Below are 26,507 nucleotides of genomic sequence, written 5' to 3' on the forward strand. Positions count from 1 at the left end.
TAATGCATTTGTCGAGAGATTTTTGCTCTATTTCAAACGACTCGTGTTTTATTCAATATTATCACAATTTTCTCTTAATTATTATCGTTTTTTTAATATTAGCGCGCTCCCTCTAACATTCGTATTTACATATCTCTCTTTTATACCATCTCTGAACGCTTACTACGGGGCCTTAAACGGAGTTCTCAGCATCGGGACCTTATAATTATACCTACAATGCACGATACATTGTAAAGTGTCTGTTAGATTGTTAACGTTTCCTTGTGTACTAGCCGCCGTCTATTATATGCACCAATAATCAAAATGTCTATGAATAGTATCCAGTTTATTACTCTTATCTGAATCTGGTCTCTGTTCCTCTTTTTTCTGTCTGTCTGTCAGGGGCTGATGAACCTGATGTAAAGGTTCCCAATTGACTCCGACGCTCGTCGTAAATCATTCATCGTTTGTACCACTGGCGTATACATTAATCTGTGGCTTGTACGGACTGTCGGCCAAAGGTCAGGAACTCGTATCCTGCACGAGAGACAGGCACTGATAAAATAATGAAAGAGCAAATATGGAGAATTTTTCATTGAATAGCAGGGTACTATTTCGAAGTTGTCTGCCGCTATTAAGACAGGAATGCAAATTTTTTAATAGTGATATGGTCACTATTCTAAATCATTTTATTAAATCTAGATCATTTTATTTCTTTAAGTATCTTTACCGGTTAGAAAACTGGTATAGTCAATTTACACAAAACCTTTCGACTCTTCGACCCCAGACAAGGCAATAAATTTTTTATCTGCTCAAGAAAGATTTTCTATATTTGAAAATGTTAATCATATCAATTTACAGCAGAAGTAAGGAAGAATTGTGCACTTACTTCGCGCGCACGGACACATCCATAACGCATTTCTATGAGTTTATCTCTGCAGTGCTCTATGAGAATCAACGTTGAAGTTTTATATGCAAAGTTATGCTATAAATTTTTACGATTTATAGAAATTTATGAACATATATACTTTGACTTCTTTATAGTAACAGATTTGCAGAGAGAGTATTTCGCGTGGGCATGCCAATAAATTGATACTACTGGTTTTCCATTTAATATAATATGGGCGCTGCCAGTCTGGGTGTGGTGTGGATTGTCAAGTTTCACAGCCTTTACCAAAATGTCCTTACAACTGTCTTAACGAGCGTTGAATTGTGAAAACGATTTTATTGGAAAACTCCTTTTCGGCCACATGTGTTTTGGGGTTCCATGATATTTCATCAAAATGAAAATTCATCACACCTTTAAAAAGTGATATAGAATTATTAAAAGTGATAAAACAAAAACTAGGTTTAATAGTTACCTGTGTAACCTATATGTAATTTTGATGACATACCCGGTCACCGTGTTTTTGTACTAGACTGATACAGATGAAAAATATGTATTGTAGACATTTAAATTGATGAACCTGCCATAAAATGAAATCCGGGTATCATTTTAGGGCATGTTTCAAATGCATTATTAAAAGAAGTGTGTAAAGGTGGAAACACATTATTAAAACCCGACGCGACCCGATGAAACGCGATGCGTGTTGAGTCGAATCAAATGTATTGTTTTCTTATGACCAGAATCACACTATGAACATCCGACGCGACGCCATGTCGGGTGTTCATAGTGTGATTCTGGTCATAAGAAAACAATACATTTGATTCGACTCAACACGCATCGCGTTTCATCGGGTCGCGTCGGGTTTTAATAATGTGTTTCCACCTTAAAAGATATATTTTTAAATTTGATACCTAAAAAAAATTAAATTAAAAAAAATCAATACACACTGTCTTTCTGCTAAGCATTAACTTTTTTTTATTAAAAACAGTTATAATATTTTTAGAACTGATTAAATTTTATACTACTACATAATTGATTTATTCGAGGGGTTTAGAATTTGATAGAGAATATTTCCTCATATTTAGTTAAATTTGTAATTTTTGTCAAATGCTGCCTTTTTGTTTATGGCGACAGAGATACATAATATTATTAGTTTGCTGTTGATAAAGTTTTTGTACATTTGCGTCGTATCTCTAAAACAGATGCGTCATTCTATTCAGTGTCAATATAGCTTTGTACTGTGTACTTATTATTTCCTGTGACAGTGGCTGTAAAGCTTTTCGTTGTGCTCTGACTTATATATTATGTGAATGGTGATCCAGATACGAGTTTATTGCGTATTAGGGCGAAAGTAACTTTTTCTTCAATTCTTACAATAGGTAGATACCTACTAATAATATAAAAATAACCAAGGGTGCTGTTGTGCGTGCACGTTAAACGTAAACATCGTGTTTTTTTCGTACCATAGATATCTTAGTAGCACAAAAGCTTTTTTACAGAAACTTTATTTAAACTTAATCCTGTTTATATTAATTTATTTGCTGTACTGCCCTGCAAACCGGTACGGTAGTGTCTCTAAATTCGAAAAAAATGATTTACACAGATGAACCCATAGACATCCAATTTGATAGACTTGCCATCCGGGTATCATTTCGACGAGCTATAGGAAAATCACGTGACCATATTTTTGGCACCGGGAGGGTTCGATAGTGCTTTGAATAATCTACGTCATTAGTCGTACGTTGAACGCCGAAGAGCGCACGTCGAAACAGCATACCCTAAACATACCTGCGCAGAAAAGTAAAGTTCGCTAAAGTAAGGCAACGATTTGCAGCGCAGTCGATTGTGGGATGAACCGCCATTAATCGAGTTGCGTAGCGACGCTAAAATTGAGGTAGGTGGGTAAATTTAAATGCATTTGTAAAAAAGTGTCTAACTAAATAGTTTAACAAAATATTCAGTTTTGGAAACATGTCCGAACTTTAGTTTACCCGATTTGGGATTTGTAGTGAAGTTTTTCGAAGCAATTTGCGCGTTATTGTAAAAATGACTAGTAATTCGTAAGCAGATTTTATTTTCGAGCACTAAATGATGATATTACAACGGGAGTCGCCTGGATACTGCTGTCGGATTCATTTATTGACAAGTTACATCTAGGGTCACGCCGCCTTCCGAGGCCCTCACAACTTGGTTTGTTCCCCTTTCCCTGATGGGCTACTCTATCAATTTGAATGTCTATGGATGTACCTGTTTTTATGTGTAATTATTTTTTTACCTACAGTTATGGGAATTGGCATTAAATTATTTTTTATAGCAATTTTCTAATAAATCATTTAAATAACACATTAATATCAAAAACACTGTTATTATTACTCTAATAATAGTAATACGTATTATAGAATTTAGCAATTCAAGTAATGTTACCAGGAGCGCCACTCCTCGAATTGCTCTAATTATTGTTTCGTATTTATTGTACAAAGGCATAAATCTACAAGTTGTTCTAATGCCGATGTCAAATCATGCGTGGGTTATCAAGTACACCTTTACACCTTTACACCTTTAGTACACCTTTCAAACAACGTTATTATTGAAGTAATTACTAGTTCAAATCGTCAAGATTATGTCGGACTACTTAAGGATTTATAATGTTTTCACATAATTACAAAGTGGATTAAACGATGTTTTCAAGTGGTTTCGTTTATTGACTATACTATTTTTCAAGTATCAGTTTCCAGAAATACTTACCTCTCATTATTATCTAAGTACTAAAAAATAAAATGTGCATATTAACTGTTTCCCATTTTCTATACATTACCCACATTTTTAAACTTGATTAATTCGTCAAGATAATGTTTGAGTAGGCAGGCACTTGGATCTCTATCGGTGTCACGTCAATTTAAAGATTATTAAAATATGTTTCCATAATCTATTTTCCATCAATTCTGTTATTTTTCATCAAGTACACATTTTAAACATCGATATTAATGAAGTGACTTGTTCAAGTCATCAATATTATGCTAGAGTGGGTACTTGGATCTAACATCATACCTTGTAGGTATTTTCTTAAATTTATTTTTACAAGTAAATATTAAACCTTTGATTATTATTTAACCTTTAATTGGTTCGAAATATTTCGTATTAAAATATTTTAAATTACATTAAAATATCGGTTACACACAAAATTTTTATTTTGTACTTTTTTAACGTCTATTGTTGTATTCCAACCATAGACAATGGGAACAGTATGATCTGATGATATTACATCGGCAAACACTTAAAAACAAATTGATTCATATCCACGGAGGAAGGGATCGGAGGTGGTCGTACGAACATTTCCTACGAGACTTGTCGCTAACTTCGGGGAAAGGGGAGCAGGGAAGGAATATTAAATTGACACGCCCATTCATCGCGGTACACTTTCCAAGTGTCTAATTAGCAATAGATGGCGCTAATTAAAAAATAAAAATAATTTAAACCTCGAATAAAACTAAGTGCAAAAAATAAATTAACAAATGTTATCTTTGAAGAAGTAGATAATATCAATAAATCTAAACTAAATATGGAACAGAACAAGGCACTTTCTTCAAAGCCTATCATTGCTGTACAAAGGAGTCTTACTACGACAAAACGCGTCAAAAACAGAAACGATTTATTATTTTATATGAAGGTAATGCCATCCCTAGTTTTTAACTGTCGTTTTTATGGTTTTTACAACATTTGCATATTTACATATTGCATTTCATTGTTTAACTCTTGTCAGGCCAAGATGCTAAACAAAACGCCTGCAACCAAGTGGGTCTTACGACGACCCCATGCATTTTTCTTGCCTATTGGGCTTTAAATCTATAGAAATCCCAATTATTAATGGTAACTTATATATTTGTAAAATACTAAAATGATATGTCAAGTATTTAAGATAATATAATGAGGATAGTAATTTTGAGTACTACCTACTCCCCCACTTGGCTGCGGGATAGTTAAAGGTAACAATTGAATTTTATAGCTTATGAAGGAACAGTTTGGTCATGCCGAGCGGTGAAATCATATCATAATCATGGCCAAGTAAGCCACGCCCCATTGCGCCTGGTTGAGTTTGTTTAATGTGTTGTGCCCAGTTACCCGAGTGTTATCTACTCTCCATTCTTTCCCCCATTGTTCCAATGATTATATTTGTTTCCTCGGACATTGGAGATCCAACAGTTCGATACGCTCGACGGTACAGGGACATCAGACGTAATAAGCAATGATGGTGGTGATAGTGAATGGACAATTGCAATCCTTTTTATAACCGGCGTGCGTCGCCGGGTTAATTGCACGCACTTCCTGTTCCGGTCCGCTACCGGATCTGAATTCCTAATGCTGACTATCTGCATCGTGTGCTATCTGAATTATTAACAGAATGTCGTTACTTTTTGCTGGACCTCGTGTGGAGGTCAGAAAACATAGTTATAATCATAGACATATGAATATTAGTAGACCTGCCCTAAGTGATTAAAAGCGTATTATCCCTACTCCCCATACCGGTTCCATTGGAGCCGGCTGTGCTCGCGTATGGCCTCAAGTGAAATTTGAAAACGTGACGTCATCATTCTTGTGCGAACTATGGTCGAGGCATCATCGGTTCATTTTACGAAATAACACGGAAAAATGTTGACTTGTACTATGAAAACTTGTAAAAATAGATTTGAAAAAGAGAATAAACCCAATTGTCGTATTACATTCCATATACAGGGTGTCCGGAAACTCGTAGTACAAGCGGGAAACTGGTGAATCTACATCACATTTGGAGTCGATTTTGTAGTATATTTTTTTTTTATTTGAGCTTTCGTTATCGAGTAAATCGAGTTTGAAGTTGTTTGTTTGTTTTTTTTTTTTTTTTTTTTTTAATCAAATTCTTATAAATTATTACTGAAGATCAAAGTACCCAACTAATTAAAACTATTTGAAAGTAAAACAAATGAAGAAACTCGGATTTGAAGCATTATTTTGAAATCACCCTTCATTTAACCCGGTGTAATCATAAAATATTTCTGCTCTGCAGGGTTAAAACATCTGTTATTCAACCCTAAATACCAGAAAAAACTTTAACCCTAAAATAGCCGAAAAATATTTTTTTTTGGTTTTTTTTTTTTTTTTGAAAATGCTCAAATCAAAAAACTTTATGTTTTTTTGGGTTCCCCATGTGGTGTAGATTCTCCAGTTTCCCGCTTGTACTACGAGTTTCCGGACACCGTGTATAAGCATTATTTTACTTTATTTTAAGCATATTCACATCGTATAATATAGATCAGTTTTAGAAACATATACTATCACATCGAGAAACGTCTGGACGCGAAACACAAAGCTGGTTGGTTGCTGGGAAGTAAATTATGAACATTTATAAAAGTGTCTTAACTAAATACTTAAACGAAATATTCGACTCTGAAAATAGAACCGAATTTTTTTGCCAAATTTGGACTTCGCAAATTTGTTCATAACGTGGCGAGTAATTTGCGCTCCCATGTAAAAATGACTATTCATTCAAAAGCAGATTTTACTTTTAAGAAGTAAATGGTGATATTATAATGCGAGATGCCTATTTACTGTCAGATTGATTTATTGACGAATCACAGTCAGCCTTACTCCCTTCGTTCTTCAACAGTTGATTTTACCCCTCGCCATTATCTTCTCATCTATTAATTCCTATGTCTGTGGTTATAATAATGTAAGGAAAAGATTTAAGAACATTTTTTTATGAATAGCATCACTGTTTTTGATCCGCTTAGTAAAAAGTTTAATAAAATTTTTTGTTCATCAATAAAGTTAAGATTAGAAGATGTTTATCATAAAATGTATTGTTGTGACAAAACCAACGTATTTTATCGATACGATACGATCGCACCACCCCAGCCAGCAGCAGTACTGTCCCGGTTAGACCGGTACACCAGATTGCACTGGAGTTCAATCGACCGGTATGCATGGCAACCTAATAAGCGAATATTGGAATTTGGGATGGACAGGAATAAAGTATTTGATTGACGGTTGTTTCTTATTTATATCCATCTTCTTGCCTCTTCTTGGTTTTTCATGGTTTTTCCTGGTCCTTCTTGTCTCTGCTTAGCTCTTGGCTCTCCTCGACTCTTCTTAGATCGCCTTGGTTCGTCTTGACTCTTCTTGCATCTTCTCGCTCTTCTTGGCTCTTCGAGGTACTTAGTGGTTCTTCTTGTCTCTTGTTTCTATTTGGCTCTTATTGGTTCTTCTTGACTCTTCTTGGCTCTTCTTCATCCTTTTTGGCTCTTCTTGACTCTTCTTGGCTCGTCTTGATTCGTCTCGGCTCTTCTTGCCCCTTTGTGGCTCTTCATGGCTTGCCTTGACTCTTATTATATCTTCTCGCTCCTTACCGGCTCTTTTTTTATCTTCTTGGCTCTTCTCACCCTTTCTTGGATCTTCTTGGCACGCACCGGATACTCTATAATCTTTATACATTATACAGATACTTAAAAGGAGTAAACACAAAGGAGCGTTGAAAACCACACGCATTTTATCATGAGAATTTAAATCAACATTTAAAAAAAATTGTTTTGCATAGCAGAAATTTTTATGTACCTACCCTCAATATTTATAGGGTTTTGCCACACTATTTTGCCATTAAATTATTGGATTATTCGATTAATTCTTAAACGATTTTTTCGATTTTTAAAATATTTCTATTATGATTCCTATAACTTGAAAAAGAAAATTTTAATTTAAAAAATATTTTTTTTCCCATAATTATAAGATAAGAAACCAGTTATAATTTAACTCAACCATTTGGAATGCATTTTATAATATACGACGTTGTCCTGCCACAGACGGCCTTTTAAGTAGGGAAGTAAAAATATGTCAAGAGTCAGAATAATGGAAGAGTATGTATGAGACGATGTATGAATGTGAATGAGGCAAGAAGTGTGTGCCAAGACCGAGTTGTTTGGCGGTCCGTCCTCTCTGCCTACCCCTGCGGGGAAACGGCGTGATGGTTAGTTGGTAAAAAATTGTTGTTGTATGTATTTTTGGATGAGAAATCTGAAAAAAAAACCTAATTTTTTCTTTTGGGGCCAAAACATTCACATAATTTCATTGAAATCGGTTGGGCGGTTTCGGAGATTATTGTATCCGAACTCAGTGACACGTGATTTTTTTATTTAATAAGATAGTATAGGTTGGTGTGTTTTATTTCCCCTTATCAAATTTATATTTTATGTCTAATATCTCGGATTTATTATTTACACATTAAGAAATTTCTAATATATTATGTGCTTTACAAGTTATACAGTAAAATAACATTTCATTTTTACATTAGCTCCAAACAGGAAGCCCTGAGGCAAAAAATCATTAGAGTCTATGTAATCTTTGGGATGCTGTTCGGAAGGCCTTTTTATGGAAAGGACGGAGAGGAAATTCTGGTAAGGAAAAAGGTATGAGGGGTGGGTAGGAATCTGGAGGTGTCCAGAAGTGGCGGACGTATGATTCCGTCCCTCCCACTGCGGTGTAAGGCGATGGGTCGATAGAGTCCAGAAAAAGGTATGAGGGGTGGGTAGGAATCTGGAGGTGTCCAGAAGTGGCGGACGTATGATTCCGTCCCTCCCACTGCGGTGTAAGGCGATGGGTCGATAGAGTCCAGAAAAAAGGTAATAAAGGTAAAAAGATCTCCCTCAACCAGTCTCTTCCGTTCCGGCCCGCCAGGCATTAGATGGGAAAACGCATCCGCCGCTGAGACCTAGACAAACCTCACCTGACGAACCTGGGCACCCGTGCCAAAAAGTCACCAAATGTAGCAAGTCCAGTTTTCACCTAATCGACCTACTAAGATAAATCAATATTTGTGAACTAAAAGAGAACCGTATTTATTATTTACCTTGACTTGGGTTTTCATACCTCACCTACTAAATCACCGCTTTTATTATACAAATTACCCTTCAAACAAATTATCCGCCCAGTAATTGTTAAATCGTCCGTGAAAATGAACCGCCCTGAACTTAAATGATTGAGGTTTTAATATAAAATATAGCTTTTCCATTTAGCTTCATGGACGTTTCTAAGCTTCTGTTGGCATTAAAAAAACTAATTTAGTAAGCGGGTAGAGCAGAGTTTCCCAAACTTATTTAGCCTATTGCCCCTTTTTAAGTTTTTTTTCTTTCTCAACGTCCCCTCCTCCTATTCACGATAACTCGCTTATGTGGTTTCTGTTAACATTGGAAATATTATAAAACTCATTGAAAATTAAATTTAAATAAAGTGTAGGCATCTCACAGATAACTTTACAAGCGGCCAAAATAAGAACTAATTAACAAACTTTTTACTGTGTAGACGTCTCGTCTTGAAAATCGATCGGTTATTATATTATTTTAGTTGTCAGTGTTATAACAATTGTAGTAACAATTTCGTGTAAATAAAAGTGTACCACCTACATGAAGTGAACGCAGTGATGCAGTTAGAGGAAAAGATAATAAAACAGAGCAAAAGTATTAATAGCCTTACTTAAGAAAAACCACTTCACATTAGTTTAACGGTGTTTTTGTTACACAGTGTATAAAGAATGTGAAAGTTAAGAATCAGGCTGGGACCAATAAAAAAATATTTTAAATCTGTTTTTAAAATTTAGCAACATTGGTTTTAGCTACTTCACGCATGCACATTATAATATTCTTCAAGCGCGAACGCCGCGGTTGACAGCTGTTTTTACGTCGTCTTGAAATATCTTCACAGATCTTGTTTTGTTCATAAAATTATTAATTTTCTATTATATTCGTGTTATTAACATATTTGTGCCATTTTTCGTCAGTTTTCGACAAGTAATTGTATAATAATAGCGTTTGTAAAATCTACTTTCATGGTATGTCATAAAGTTAGGGTAAAACAGTTATGCCTCTATTCAAATAGAATTTTGTGATCTATATTTTACAAGAACTTCTTTAAAGTAATGTTTTTTTATAACATAAATGCCTAATGCACGAGTTTGTAACCATGTATCGAAGAACTAAATGTTTTAAAATGTGCAAACTAATGCGTTAAACATATCATTTTTTTAATGTTGTTTCCATGAAATTAAAGCTCAATTTTTTTTTGTATGAGCGTGATGAAAAGTAAGGTCACAGTTTTCTTGCCTAAATAAAACGACGGTGTATTTTTATTTTGATTTCTCTGCAATTTTGCGACGTTTTGATCAAAAATGTTTGTGGTAAGCTTTTTTCAACTTTTTCGTGCTCGACATTAAAATATTGCACTATTTAAGTATTAAAGTGTATTTCGAATACAAAAATCAAATAGGTAATTTCTAAAATGGTTTTCCTTTTTACGACTCTTCAAAATGAAGAAATATATACAACATTTAAAATACCTTGGAAAAATTCTGCAATTTTTATGAGAAATAATTACTATTTCAAGTTTACACAACAAATAAACTACCGTTTTATGAATTGTTTTATGTCAGTTTCTATTTTACGTTTCAATTAGTAAGGTTTTTACATACGCGGTCGTTTATCAATCGAATAAAAATTTTACCACGTTTTTTCAATAAGATCGTAAGTATTTAAAAACATTGTCAAATAGTTGTACAACAATAATCTATTAGCTTATTGTAACCAATGAAGATATAAACCGATTTACGTAAGTCATGTATGTTATGGGCTTGTTTGTGTGTATCTTGTATGGAATAAAAAAATGTAAATGAAATTTTAGTATTACATTGTTTTTTCTACTTAAAACATTAAAAAATCTCTCATATTGGATAGGAAGGGTTTGGTGTGGGGGTTTTTACTCGGTAACTCGGCTAAGTGACCAGTGATGTGACTGTGGACGATTTATTTTTATTTTTTAAAAATAATTACACGTGCCACCGGACACATAAATTTAATTTACTTTTTTTTAAAGTTAGTCAAGTACGTCTCTCAACACCCTGTATACCTAATATTTTTGTTTTCTTTTTTTTTGCCCTCGCCGTCCCTTTTCTTCTTTTGTTTGTCTCTGTGCCCACCACCGCCCCTTGCATCAATCTAACGCCCCCAGAGGCGATTCATCTTGCTTTGGGAATCACTGTGTTAGAGCATGGTTTTCCAATTATTATAGATACCCTTAACCTTGTAAATAAGTGTTAACTTTGATGAAACATATATGTTTTTAAAACACGCATTTTTCATTAAACATGCTGGGGGTTCAAATGCACGTTTGGCGAAGCTCAATGCCAAATAACTATTTCGATTAATCTTTATAGCGAATTGGTATACATTATGAAAACCAAAAAAATATGCTTTAGTTAAATTGAAGGTTTTCCTATCGCTTCGCTTGAGTAGAATACAAATAAATAAATAAATTACTCAATAAAAAATATAAATGCAAACTACTGAAAATTTTTTTTTTTTAATAGAAATGTATGAACGCGTAAAGGAAACAACTTTTCATAAATACAGTTTTATAGCAAATTATCTGTGACAGTTTAACTTGATTAACTTTTTTTCCTTCTTATAAAATTATTTACAAAATAAGTAAAAACCAGTTTTTTGCTTGAAATCGAACGTTTCTAGACTCCGTTTGTCAAGCGATTTTAATGCCTATTACCTACGATATAAGGTATACCAAGAATATACACATTTTTGGCTTGTAGCTTCCTCTTAAGCAGGGGTTCCCAACCCCGTGCGAAATGGAACGATTCGTAAGTGCCCGCCACTATTCGACTGTTGAATAATTTTTTCATAAACATTAATTATAAATATGAATTATTTTTATTTATTTGTTAGAGTTTTAATTTTGAGTGCCTAGGTTATTAAATACGTTCGTAAGTTTGCAATATTGTATGTATGAGTGGTTCCTTTGCTGACAGTACTTGTCGCAACCTGTCTAGCGGCAAGCCAGACTGCACTCTTCATGCTAGCCTGGAACGGAGAGTTCTGTTTGCACATCACTCCTTGTACACGCAGAAAACCCGAAGTGAACGAACGCCACGAACTGAGCCGATGAACGCCGAAGGCGCCAAAACACATGGCACATTACTCTGCCAGCTCTGTCTGTCAGTGAAAGCAATAAGCATGCCCCCGACAGTCAAACTGACAGAACTCTCCGTTCCAGGCTAGCATGAAGAGTGCAGTCTGGCTTGCCGCTAGACAGGTTGATGTGCAAATAGCATTCCCCACCTGGAACCGCGTTGTTGTCATTTTGATTGCGATTGCTGCCCCGAGTTTGTCGATTAAAAATAGATAGTGCCCGCCACCCTACCGATGTTTTAGAATGTGCTCTAGAGTACAAAAAGGTTGGGAACCCCTTTTAACCTCTTAAGTAATATAGATGTGATGATTGATGAATGTAGAATCAAACATCCGCGGTGAAGCGGTTACGAACAGCGCTGAATTGTGCGGAGTCCAGAATTTGCGGTTTCGGTTCTCATAAGATATTGCTGTCGATCTACGATTGTCTAAAAGTGGGCACTTGTGATGCAGATTCTTCATTGAGACCTCTTTGATTAAAAACAATGCTGGCAAGATTAGTGATGGAGATATTTAACAACAGGTTTCTTGATTGAAATCAAATATGATTACAACACGAGAGTCTCAACTGCAATGTGTCTGAAAGATGGGGAGGTGCAAATATACGTTACCTACATTTATTTTTAAAATATTGAGAAATAAACCATGAGTAATCCGAGAATTCAGAATCCAGAACCGATGGCCTTATTTCCCTATAACGGAGGGTCTTCATTTTTGCTCATGACATAATACAGGGTGTCCACTGTCCAGGGGTAAAGAGCGCTAACTTCGGGGGTGATTCTGCACTATAGTACAAGTAAAATAGATTTAAAAAAAAAAACGAAATTCCTACGTTTTAAGGTAAAAAAGATAAAGAAAATAAACATTGGAATGAAAAAAATGTTTTTTTTTTTTTTTTTTTTTTTTTTTTTTTTTTTTTTTTTTTTTTTTTTTTGTATCCGGTAAATACACCAGAACTAAACGAAGAAAACCACTTTAAATAAAAAATGATACGTTAATGTTAGCTCAGAGGGTTGGAGCTGGCAACACGGTATCACAACCTCATACTTAAGCTCACATTTTAACACAACCTCAAATAAGACATCTGCCCTGATGATGGACACTGCAATGCTGTCCGAAACGTTGGCTAAAGAAGGAGTTAGCGCAACACGGCATAATACCCCAAAAACAAATTTAACAAAAACAAACTTTTTTTACTTCTACCATCATATTATAAAAGTTAGCGCACTTTACACGCGGAAACCCTGTATATGTATATTTAACCTAGCACAGGTGCAAACGGTTCCATGATAAATCAACAAATCGACAATTCAACACACCTTTGAAGTCATTAGAAAGATGAAAAAAATTAAACCTAACCTAACCTACTTAATCCAGTTAATAAAGTTTTTGTTTCATCACTTTCCATGACTTTATATAACTTTTTAAAGATGTGATAAATTATAATTTTGATGATTAATCCGGTCACCGGTCCAAACAGTACGCAATCGAAAAAACTGTCTGTCAATCGTTGTAAATCAGCACAACACGTCTGTTTCGTATCAATTACAAATGCCTACTTTTAACACATTAATATTCCGGTAGCTACCGACTTGAGTTTCATTCACAAATCGTCTGTAGTGTCCGTAAAATGTGCCTATTTTATTTTTAGTCTAGCCGTTATTATTGTACGAGGCCTTTCCGCTGATTGTTTTGGTCGCCGATCGCTCAACCGAGCGTAAACAAGGACATGTGGTAATTAATACGGGCGGATTAAATAACTCTCTAGTGGTCTCTTGTTTCTTGTCTAGTGGCTGGTGGCAACACAGATAGCATTATATAATTGGAATACTGAACAGAGTCTGATTACTCGACACTCCTATAGAGCGATTGAAATAACACTAATGTCCATTTTTTTATTTTATTAGATACCTAGTATGGTAGTAGAGAGGTTTTGAAGCTGTCTACCAATCTTTGTAATAGCAAAACATACAGGGTGTATCGGCACGTACCCGACAAACTTTAACCAGCTATTCCTTAGCACATTTGGAGTAAAAAATGTTATGGGCACTTTGCTGTCCGGTAACGTTTTTTTTTAATAAAAAAAATATTATTCATATTTTCACCACATGTCACCACTGTTTTATCCTTTGTCAAAGTTTGAAAACCCACCTGGCAATATTTTATTCGAGTTTCGTTGAATAATATACGTACGTACCTACATTAGCGCGCTTTTACGATCACAACGAAATGGCATGGCACCATTCGTCTCATTTTTAGCTATTATTATTTAATGTGTATGAAAGAGCGAACACGTTTTTTGACACACTTGCTAATAACAGCTGTTGAACACGAGAAACAATGCCAATGACAGTGACGGAGTGTGGATTTTTTTATCATTTTTTGTTTTTAATTGAAAAAAAATGTTACCGGACAGCAAAGTGCCCATAACATTTTTTACTCCAAATGTGCCAAGGAAAAGTTGGTTAAAGTTTTTCGGGTACGTGCCGATACACCCTGTATATCTACCAAACATTATAATATCATCTACTAACAAAGTATCAATTTGGGAGACGGGTTTGGGTACCGCCAAAGGATGTACTGCATTGTATGTAAAATAAATAATTTAAATATTGTAAAAATACGATATAAAACAGTAAAATGTTAGCTTTCATTTGTACGAAAAAAAACTCATTTGCAAGAGTGAAATTTTCATATTGTATAAATATTATAAAATTGTTAACACGTGGAGAGGTCAATACTCTCAGTGTCGCCCTTGTGAAAAACCAATATTCGCGATATAAAAGTTGCTAGAATGGCTTTAGCCGTTCATGGTAACCGTATCTGAATAGCAGACAGTTTTCAACCTTCCTCTTTTCTGTATCGTTCCCGTCCTCACTCTCTTTAGTCTTTTAATAGTATATGAAATTGCCCCTGGATCTCTTGTGCGCTTAAAATTAACACTAGTTAGTAGCCCATCAGTAAAATTTACTTATTAAAAAATTACTAAGTAGGTACCTATTATAAAAAAGGAATTCTTAGTTTTTTCCGTACCCCTAAAGTTTTCGTTTTAAAATCCTTCCAACGTAAATAAAGTCAATTCGAATATACTGTACTAATTTTAGTGACAAAGTTTAGTTTTTTATTCTGAATAGGCGTACATATGTTTTTTTTCTCCTCAGACCATCATTAAAAGTGGCATCCTTTTTTAAACAACTCGATTTAAATGCAATATACTTTTTAGGTTCGATATTCAATAGATTTTACTTATATTTTTTTTTTCTTCACCGATAGATTTTGAGAACAAAGGTTTTTTAATGCTATCCCTTTATATCTTGCGCTATATAATTATCTCATCTCCCACACAGCGGAATCAACTGAATGATCTTCAATGTAGGTTTCTGAATAACAGCTAATCTAAGCAAATTTCTTATTAACCCTTCTCAGTAATGTATTTCGTATGCATTATGTCTTTATTTTGTGTGTAGGTGGTTTACCATTATTTGGCGTCTAAATGAAAAATTTGGTTTTCAAAATTTTGTTCAGTAACCCGCCCACCCGCCATTGTCGTAGCTAATGTAATTCTGGTTTCATAATTAACAAATTGCCGATTTAAAAATAACTCTATCTCCTAACTGCTCCCAGCTATACGTAGCCATTGGAACTAGCATCCCCAATAATTGGGGTATGTTTTGTAGTTGCGGAAAGTTGGGAGGAGAAGGAGACGTGAAAGAAGGTTGGGAAGTTCTCGGCTGATCAGACCTTGCCACCAAACACGGTTAAAATGCCATTTAAAACAACTACGTTTAGAATTTGAACGGTGATTTTTTATCAGGGCGATAATAACATCCATGAAATACGTCATGTGGCAGAGTGGGGAAGGGGGATAGTACTTAACCTACCACTGAGAGCTCCAATGTAGCCTATATTTTCTATAAAATTTTTAAAAATTATTTTTTACTATTTTTTTTTTAGTTTTTACTACCTGTACCCCGCCACGCGTTGCTGTGGCTCTTTCTTTCTGTGCAGATAGAGCAACAATAGCGTGTTTGCTTTTACGTCCAACAGATTGCACTGTTTAAAAAAAAACATATTTTTACATGTCACAGGTAAAAAAACACGCATATTTTAATGCAACGTTGTGTCAAAATTTCAAAGCAATCGTTGAAGAACTTTCGGAGATTTAAGATTTTGAACAAATGAAAATTTAAATTTTTATTTATATTGATATATAGATAATTAGATCATTTTATTTTTTATATTTTATTATAATGTGTCATTAAGTCGGAGATAAAACAGATCTATCAGTAGTTTACCTTTATGTGGAGATACAAGGGGGTACAGTATTACTCACTTTCATGAACTATTTCGATCATTACTATCGGTAGCCGAGTGAACAAGTGAAGAAGAAGTAAGAGGGGAGGAGGGATTCGGTCCACTGTAATTTGAGATGAAAGGGTCTAAGAAAGCGTGACCTAGAGTAGAACGCCAGAGGCAAAAAAAAATCAAATTGCGACGCGGTATATAGACGACCTCTATAAAATTGGAAAAGCACTGCGCACAATCATTTATAAAAGCTTTCTAATGTTAGTTTAAATGACTAATGAAATGCTTGGTATTCGTAAGTTTTAGCTTTAAAATAACTTAAGGAGGTGCCATACGTAGTAATGCAAAATCATGTGTTTTTGGTTTGAAAATTTGGTCACCCAGAAATGTTTCAGATGCCTTAATTAAATACTGCGAGTACAATACATCTTGCCCTTTGAAATAATCGAATATTTTTTAGTTAAGTCTTTTTATAAGCCCAGAAAAAAATTATGTATAAGGCCTATGAAAACTGCTTTAAAGTTCAAAATCTCCTACTTACGAACCCATTTTCGGTTGTGATTTTATTGTATAATGTGGCAAATTAAGTTATTTATAAAATGATCGAAAAAAAAATTTATGCCTGAACATCCACAAAATAAAATAAAAGGCACTTTTTGGCCATGTTTTTTTCTTGCATAAATCAAAATAGGCGGATGGTGTTAAGCGGGAATTTAAACCTTATTGCCATCGACGTACGGGTTGTTATTGATAGCTGCTCAATTTGAAATATTACACGACGTAGTGCTTCGCCTTAATAGATAATCTTCCAAAGCGGACAATATCACAACAGAAATATTTCATTAAATTATACCTATTTATTGCCGCAGTTACAAAATTGGCGTAATTTTAGTAATGGCAATCACTTTATGGTTGGACATTATAATAATAATCATGTAAAATATTAATCACTTTGTATAAACCACAACTTTTCGTGTGATTAACTAATGACCAGTTAATTCGCAAAATTCGGTAAACACTAGTATTTGATTAGAACCTCCTTTGCCGTGTTTTTCTACCCGAGTTACAGGAAATCCCCGGCTATATCGACGATGCCAGCGAACGGCTCTAATGAATGGCTAATAAATCAATTGTCACGATTAGGCGCAGGGTTCGGATATAACGAGACCGCGACGAGACGACATCTCATCCATCTCTTCTCTTCAGTCAGCCTCCATCATAACTCATTGAGATCAATTGATATCGATGGGTGTACGTTGTGCGCCTTTGTCGATCGGTATCAATTAAGTAATATGGAATAGAAACATTCATTACTCTGTATATCCTTACGGACACTCGGACCAATCAAGCTGAGCGAGGTTTAAGCTAAAATATAGCATTATCTCTGTCACCAACATGTTTTTCTGTTTCTACGCGTGAGACTATTGTGACTATCAAATTGAGCGTGTTAAATAAAATGTAGATTGTCCGCAATCTAATATATATTATAAAAAGATACCCTACCCACTTATTTTCTTCACAACTGGCCACTGGTACCCACGATAGTTATGGTGGCAGATAGCCCTTGGTGTCACATCGAAAGTAAGAAAATCTGGTGGGGGTGGCTGAGCGTGGGTGGGAGTGGGTGACGAAAATGTGCTTTGTTATGGGAAGGCCGCGCTGACTGTGTCAGTGAGTCTGGCAGGTTCCAGAAAGTTCATGAAGGTTCTCAAACGCTCTAGAAGGTTCTGGGAAGAGAGGGTTCAAGAAGGTTCTATAAGGTTCCAAACTGAGTGGCGGAGTGTGTCGGTGAGTCTAGAGAGTTCTGGAAAGTTCGAGAATGCTCTTGAAAGTTCTGAAAGGAGCCACAGCAACGTGTGGCGGGGTACATCTAGTGACTTTATAACCATATAAGACACGTTATATTCATACTATTCGAACAAAAATGTAGCTCCGCTTATGAAAAAGATAGCAATTCGTGTAAGAATATGTGTACGAATGAAATAGCTATATGGACTATAATAAAAACACCTTTAACCCAGACAACCCCCACCAAAAAAGTATACCAAGAAACGAACTTACTGAAAATCAGAACACTGTACTGATATAATGCTACGTATACATACGCCAGCCAAACTAACGAGCTGAACTTCAGCTTATGGGAAAGGAACGAAGCAACCTCAAATGTCGCGAAACGCCTCTGAAGTGGTGAAAGGAACATATGCCAGAAGGGTGAAGACATTTACAATCACCTACTCGATTGCCTGAAAACAGAATAAAGAAAAAAAACATATTTAAGGAAAAACTGTGATAACAGAGAAAATCAAAATGTACATACTATATAAGAATAATATTATGTTACTTAGGTAGTAAAACATAATATTACTATACTTTTATTGTGTATTTAAGTTAAGAAAGTGAAATATTTATATTTCTTATGACTTGATAATAAAAAAGTTAATTATTTATATTTCTTTTGACTTGATAATATAAAGTAAAATAAAACTGCCCCCAAAAGTATGTTCAAAAAGCACGAAACCACGCGCGTTTTCTTAGTAACGTATTAATAATTCATCTAAGTTCATACGCGTAATCTCGGAATTGCCAACGAGAATGTGAAATTCCGAAGATGTGCCTCCAAAAACCTATTTGTCGGGAACCCGCGATAATATTTTAAAAAGCTCGAGACCTAAATGTATTAGGCTGCGTATAAATAAGCAGGAGAATGAATCCGCCAGCCGAATCACGAATTACGGGAAAGGAACGAAGCAACCGCAAATGGTGTGAAACGTCGCTTGCGATTGCTTGGTTCCTTTCCCACACGGAGATTAATGAGTATTGTTTTTATCAGGATACTGTTAAAAATGTGACTGCGTGATCATTTCATAATAGAATATTAGTCATTCTCATGTCATTCTGGATATATCTGAACACGTGGTCACGCAGGTGGCCTTGTCCGAATAGATGTAATGGACGAGATGCGAAAGTAATATTATTTTTATGAACACGTGTTCCGACTTCCTCATAACATATTTGTCAAATCATTCGTTATACACCTCCAGTCCTTTTAACAGGAACAAGAATAATTTAATCAGTTTTTTAATAAATTAACAATATCTTATATCAGTAGGTAAGTTTTCTCCGTGCATAATTCGCTGTTCGGCTCACGGTTTTTTTATACTGTTTATACGCAGCATAATATGCTAAAAGAGTTGCAATGTTGTGTGATTTATGCCTTCCGATGTAATTTTTATTTTCGCTAACTATTAATAAAGTTGAAGTTCCTACCGGTGTGTCATTTGAGATTAACGCAATAGCCATATTGAAAAAAAAAACTGTTTACAAACATTTAAAGGATTTACTATCGCATACTCGTATGTAAACTGGACTTTGGTGTGAAGAAAAATTGAATCTATATTCTGTGTCATAAGGTAGATATCTATAAAAATAGATTTGTACATTGTCAAAGTGGAATAGATTAGGTATTTCGGCGGCTCTCAGTATGTCCGGATGGCCGAGCGGTCTAAGGCGCTGCGTTCAGGTCGCAGTCCACTTAGGTGGGCGTGGGTTCGAATCCCACTTCTGACAAATCTTTTTTAAACTTTTATTAATTTTTATATTGGAATATTATTTTAAACTCGTTGTTTTCATTCCTGATTCTAAACTTTAACGAAAAATACTAGATATTTACCCGACAGGTTATTTACTTCTGACAAATATTTTAATGGAATATTATTTTAAACTTATTTTCATTAATTATTCTAAACTTTAACGAATTATTCGATATTTACCCGTTTTTAACAGAAATTTTTGCGATATTTTGCAGGTTATTTGTTTCCGTGTAGAACTTCATTTTAATTTTGGTACATAATAATATTTACTATAAAAAAAATAATTGGATCGATATTTTAGTCCAGTTTGCATGCCGTCAATGCAATGTCTGATAAACGTGTTTTCTCCATATTTTGTCAAAAATCCGCTGAAATGAAGTCAAATATTTTCACATTTCTCCTGTTACTGCCAACTGTCAAAAGTTTTCCTTGAGTGCCGATTAGTTTAATCACATGTTATGATCATTTTGTCAAGTGCTTGTAATATTATACGGCCCTAATCCCAAATGAAGCGTGTATCTGACTTAAAAGGGAGCTATTAACAGTCCAAGAGGGCTTTTTCTATTTTTGCGGTTTTTTTCGTATTTTCGAAGTCACTTGTGTCCGTAACAGCATATTCAAAAAAATATTTATCGTGTATGTTTTTTAGATACATGTATGTTATATACAACCTGTTAAAAATAAATAATCTAAAAAAATATTTTTCTTACTTTACAGCTGTTTATAAAATAGTAGTTTTCAATAAATCGCCAATCGACCTCAAGATTACTTTCATCTGCTACTACATACAACATGACAAAAATATATAAAAAATATTTTTTGATAGAACATATCTCAACCTATAGGACCCAACTTCTATATTTTTATATAATAGCTAAGTAACTGTGTGATATTATTTTGAAAAACTATGTAAATACACTTACTTTGAAGTCAATTTTATGTATTAAAAAACAGCAATTTGAAAAAAAAAAAAAAACCGTATAATTTAACAGTATTTATACTATCTTAATTGATAAATAAATTAAATTAATTTAAAGATTTAATTGGTGATATTCTATATTCATTTAAACTCTAAACACATATAAATGATTGCATTTTACATATTCAATCATAACGCGAAGATCGTTCGCCACAAGCGGTCGTTCGCGACGCTCTCTTCTGTAAAGTAGTGTTAAAAAACGTAAGGGTAATAGTTTATTTTCGATATACGTATATATTGTAGACATAAAATCAAAACGTAGACTTTGTTCATGTAATTTGAAGGGAGCGTGTCAAAGGTGAACAAGAATTTGAATAGCGTTGAGGCGAACGTTGTTGAGATGATTGTACCTTGTTATATATTACCTTCCAGCTAAACAATATGTAGCAGGTCTTAATTATTGTCAACTCATCTCATTTGCTTGCGCCCGCTGTGGATATGTACGAACGAGACAGCAGTATTATAATTGCTTCCAGCAGTATAGACGGGCAGACGTATCGTATTTCATGTGCCTAGTGTTATAGGGCTGTGCAAATAGGTGTTTAATTATAATAATAATTTGATTATTTAATTTGGCTATTATAGCTCTTCGTGAATTGAACAAATGAAAATAAAATATAATTATATAATATAATATATGTACATATATATATATTTTTTTTTTGTAAAAGATTATATATAACTGTTTGAACCCGTTAGTCAATCTGCCAAAAAATGGTTTATCGGGACGTTATAAAAATACATATATAAAAATACATAAATATTGTAAAAAATTCGTAAATCATTTTACTGCCAAACTTTTTCACTATCACGATCTAGGCAAAAAAAAAAATAGCACAAAAGTTCTATTATTTGGAATATTCCAATCTGTAAATATCCCTTAAATTAATTTTCCCCCATCAGAAACACCAGATAAAGCAAACAACACAAACCTGACCTCAATTATTTGATTTCCCAAAAAAAAATTATTCGCACATGCCGGGATTTGAACCCGCAACCTCTGCAATCGAAGTCGAGAACCTTGGAAGAATCTTAAATGTGTATTTATTTATAAGCCTAAAAAGTTTTAACGTAAAAGTGGAATCATTAGTGTTTATATGAAAATATCAATATTTCATAGGAAACTATAATAGTCATTTTTTGTTTTTAACGAGTTTTATTATTCACAATGTACATTTGTTACGTATAAATTTTATTAAATTAGCGACCGGTTTCGACACGTCCGTGTCATTAACTAGCTATTACAAAAAATGTCTAGAAATTGTTACATAGTGAATGCCAAAGAAATACAAAAAACAATAATAATATTAATAAAAATGCATAACAATAATAATAAAATATTATTGAATTTTATAAAATATATTATGATAAAACTATACTAACAGACCGAACGATTAGTCATAATAGACCCGGTATAGTTTTACATGAAAATATTATAAAAATAACTTATATCATTGATGTCGCTATTCCAAATTCCTGTAACATTCAAAAATGTGTTAATGAAAAAATAAGAAAATACACAGATTTAGGAAACGAAATAAAAAGAATTTGGCATTCTCAGACTAAAAAAATATTACCATTCGTTATTTCGGCTACTGGCATCATACCTAGCTCTCTCATTAAAAATTTAGGCGTATTAGATCTATCAAAAAATTTATATATAAAGATGCAAAAGTCGGTCATTTTGAATACATGTAGGATAACGAAAGATTTTTTAAATATTTATGTTGAGGGATCAGTAGGATTTATAGGCCCTGTTAGAAGTTTTACCGAGCCGAACCCTCTGATATGAAAATATCTGGAGTCGGTGATTTTTTTTTCCCATTTGATCTCTGGTGAGTTGACGTGTTGTTGTTCTTGATTGTTTTGTATTTATTTTACTTATATAATGCACTTGCATAGTGTTGATTGACTAGCTGATCATTTGTGGAAAAGTGAGTGGAAGGGTTTAGTTTTTCCTATAATAAATAATGATAATAATACTTGGATGACTTGTATAGCGCCGTTTTTGTGCAAAAACACCTCAAGGGCGGGGGGGAAGATTATGGGGAAGATTTAACCCGGACAACAAAATCGGAAGCATAAAAAAAATTATAAAAACTGTTTTTTATATGCCTACTCACTGTCAAAACCAAAACTTTTAATTAAATAAATGTATTCTCAACTGTGTTTTATATTTCAATGTTATGACAGCCTACTCACTGTAAAAACCTAAACTTTTAAATAAATAAAAGTATTCTCAACGGTGTTTTATATTTCAATGTTGTGACAGCCCTCATCAGTCGCAAGTCGGAAGAGCCGGCCGTTGGGGAGTGTGCTCATTGAATTGAAATATTTCCAATATTTGGGGAAAAAATATTTTTTCCTAAATTCTTACAATTTTATAGGGAATTTTAGTTTACATGTTAATTAAATCAATACCTCTCTAATAATTATTTCATATGGAGAAGATGCAGATTTACATAAAACTTTGAGATCTCTTTCGACATTTATGTATTTTGAAACTAAAATAAGCATAAATAGTAGTGGTTAAACCCAGTAAAAAGCTCATAGTTTACTTATAAAATCAAATTATTTTAATCGTGGATATCCGCCAGTTTTTAAAAAGCCGTTCATATAATGTTTATCAACACATTAGGGAATCTCAAGGGAAAATTCCCACATTGTAGGGAAAAATTGAAAGCCAGCTACCACATAAACGGCTAAGATAAAACACGCTATTTTTAATTTGTCATCGGGAATGTTCGTTGTTGTCGATCGGGAGACCTCGGGTGTTTATGCCCGGATATTAGCATCAAACCACTTGTTCAGTAACGTTTTGGCGGAATTGTCTACAAAATACGATGAGGGCGACACAGTTGACCAATTTTTTAACTATTTTAGTAAATTTCGACAAAATCGTTATCTCTGCTACCCTCTTAACTATAAAGACTATTAACAGGATACATTAGGCTCTGCTACACGTACACTTTGGAGCGGTGGTTCCACGCGCCGCTCCATCCTGCGGTGCATGTTACATATTGTGCACCTTACTTTCGGACCAGAGATGTGCTTTATTTCAAATAAATCCATTTCAAATGGAAATGCAAAATGCAAAATGGGTATTTTCCATTTTGCATTTTAAATGCTTTTCTAAAAACCATTTTGCATTTTGCATTTTAAATGCTTTTCTCAATGCATTTTTCCATTTTAAATGCTTTTTTGCAACATTCTTCCTACTATCTCCACTCATCTTTTTTTCATAAGCCCCAAATATCAGTCGGTCCTCAACCTCGCTATGAGAGATAATTTACATTTGTCAAATTGCTCCCTGGTAGGAGCCCTGGCAATTGAGTGATACCATTACAAAAAATACTGATTTAAATACTGAACATGGCCATGACGCTGTAATATTAAATGTTAGATAGCAGTTTCTATGTTTTTACGTTGGCAACATTAGTCCCGCGCAAATTTTTTGTGGTTTCATAATCTGTAGTCGTGGTGTTTTTGGATTTACCATCATGTAATATGTTTGTTCTACATTGATGTCCATTATTAAATGACAAAATTGTTTAAAAACTCTATAATTATTTTAATTGTTTGACCTGAGAAACCATTTTGCATTTTCAATGCATTTTGAAAATAGGTATTTTGCATTTTGCATTTGAAATGCTTTTCTAAAAACCATTTTGCATTTTGCATTTTAAAATGGAAAAGTTTTGACCCATTTCCATTTTGCATTTCAAATGGTTTTGGTACCCATTTTGCACATCTCTGTTTCGGACTAGTTATCTGCGCGGCGGCCTGGAGTGGCGCGTGATACCGCCGCTCCGAAGTGTACGTGTGGCAGAGCCCTATCACCCCAGGAAAGGCATATGCAGCAATTGGGAATAAAAAGCATGAATATTTGCAGGAAATGTGATAACTCTGAAGAAAATCTGATTAATCTATGTTCCGTTTTGAAGTGTAGAAGGGTATGGAGTTAAATACGATGTTGAAGAACCAGGAGACCAGAAACTATCGCCAAACATATTGGACTACAGTCAAAGAAATACGGCGTGCTAAAGGGAGCTATCGATGGCTTAGAGTTTAAATATTGTATCTCCATCAATCGTAATCTCTCCAAAATTGAAATTGGAAGTTTGCAAACCTTCTAAATTTAGATTTTGTGATACATAAATAAGTTTATAGTATCTTTAACTGTTAAATGCAATATTTTGACATGGAATTTCGTTTCGCACGAAGATAAAGTAAAGGAGGTAGAATATTTGCCCGTAAAAACATTGCAAACATTTACAATGTGTGTACATTTTGGGACGGTAGGTTTAGGAGATGCAATATTTGACCCCACAAGAATATAGGCAAATTGTAGTACATTTCAGTAATTCATTTTTGACTTAAATTTGAGACACAATATTTAATTCTAAGCCATCGCTATCCAGTATCTACGTGTAGGTTGATGTAGGTACTGGCTCAAATATCGATTACTTTGACTTTTTTAATTTAATGTTGACTGTAGGATTATATTGATATTGTATTAAAAAGTCTCAAACTTGACATGTGACATTTTGTTTTTAGAGTTTTTAACATATTTTGATAAAATGACAAAACAGTATTTAGAACTAAAGCGTTAAAAAAGATGGTACCGTTGTTGCAATGTCAACGTGATGCTAAAAGTTAAAACAAGATCTGCAATTATTTGAAATGGTGAACATGGCGTCCTGTTTATTAACGCCAATAATGACATTGATAATGTAGTTTGTCTTATCCGATTACCAGAGACCATATCACAATGTTAGTATTATTATCTTCCAGCCAGTACAGCAAGTTTCGCGTTGGCGACCAACAAGCAATATAACAGAGTAGGTACCTGCTTACAGTTTCAGAGAATAGCGCTCAGAGTTCTGACTACAGTAACAGTATTGCCTGGTAGAATAGAAAATACGACACCACAATATACTTATTTATACTTGGTTGGTACATAATTCAGTGGGTAGGTACTAGATACCAACTTATTCATGAAGTGCACCTGGTAAGGGGTCTGATTGTATTTATCGATCATTTGCAGACTTGGATACTTTTATTGATTAAATACAAACAATCAATTCATTACCCGTTCACATTATTGCCAGTGGGCCAGTGGTATTCAAGCTTCTGATTGATATCATGGATTATAGAGAATTAAAGCCGCTTTTGATTGTTTACCATATATATGTATATTAAATTAAATATATACGCAATAAATAAAATGAAAAAAAATGTTTAAAAAATAAATAGAACATAAACATACTTTAACATTAAATATTCTTTGCGCGATTAGATTAGATTATTGTTTTTATATCCTTTCGCCAAATGCCGAAATGTTACCAATTTGCAATATTTTAAAACTGCTTTTTGGACTAAGGAATTACAGATACCTTTCCACTAAGCTCTATAATTCACTTCCAAAAGCAATAAAGAAGACGGATAATGTAAATTATTTTAAAAAACAAATCAATGGCTCGTGGAAATCAAAGGACACGAATTATACAATATTTTGAAAACAAAACTACAGGGTTTTCCAATAAGAGGTGTTATTTTGAATATCCCGCTATTTCGGTAGATGTTACTTTTGAAGCTGTCACTTTTTGACATTTGACAAGTAAAAACTACGCCATTAATAAAAATGGAACGATACACGCTTCAACAACGCATTGAAATTATTAAAATTCACTTGAGTGAATCAAATGCAAATCGTCTTGAGTGATGAGGCCCATTTCTACCTCGGTGGCTTCGTCAACAAGCAAAATTGTCGG

At 34.1% G+C, this 26,507-nt stretch overlaps 1 protein-coding gene and 1 non-coding gene across 2 annotated transcripts in view; both read left to right on the forward strand.

The window, feature by feature from the left end:
- The window catches only part of LOC149419375 (uncharacterized), a 114,147-nt gene that overhangs the window by 78,703 nt on the left and 8,937 nt on the right, over nt 1-26,507 (forward strand). The window lies entirely within an intron of this gene.
- TRNAL-CAG (transfer RNA leucine (anticodon CAG)) lies at nt 19,648-19,731 on the forward strand. The gene has a single exon. It is a non-coding gene; the product is annotated as a tRNA-Leu (tRNA).

This window comes from Hesperophylax consimilis, chromosome 12 (genome assembly GCF_061612785.1).
Source record: "Hesperophylax consimilis isolate HC1 chromosome 12, BYU_Hcon_1.0, whole genome shotgun sequence".
Classification (NCBI taxonomy): Eukaryota; Metazoa; Arthropoda; class Insecta; order Trichoptera; family Limnephilidae; genus Hesperophylax; species Hesperophylax consimilis.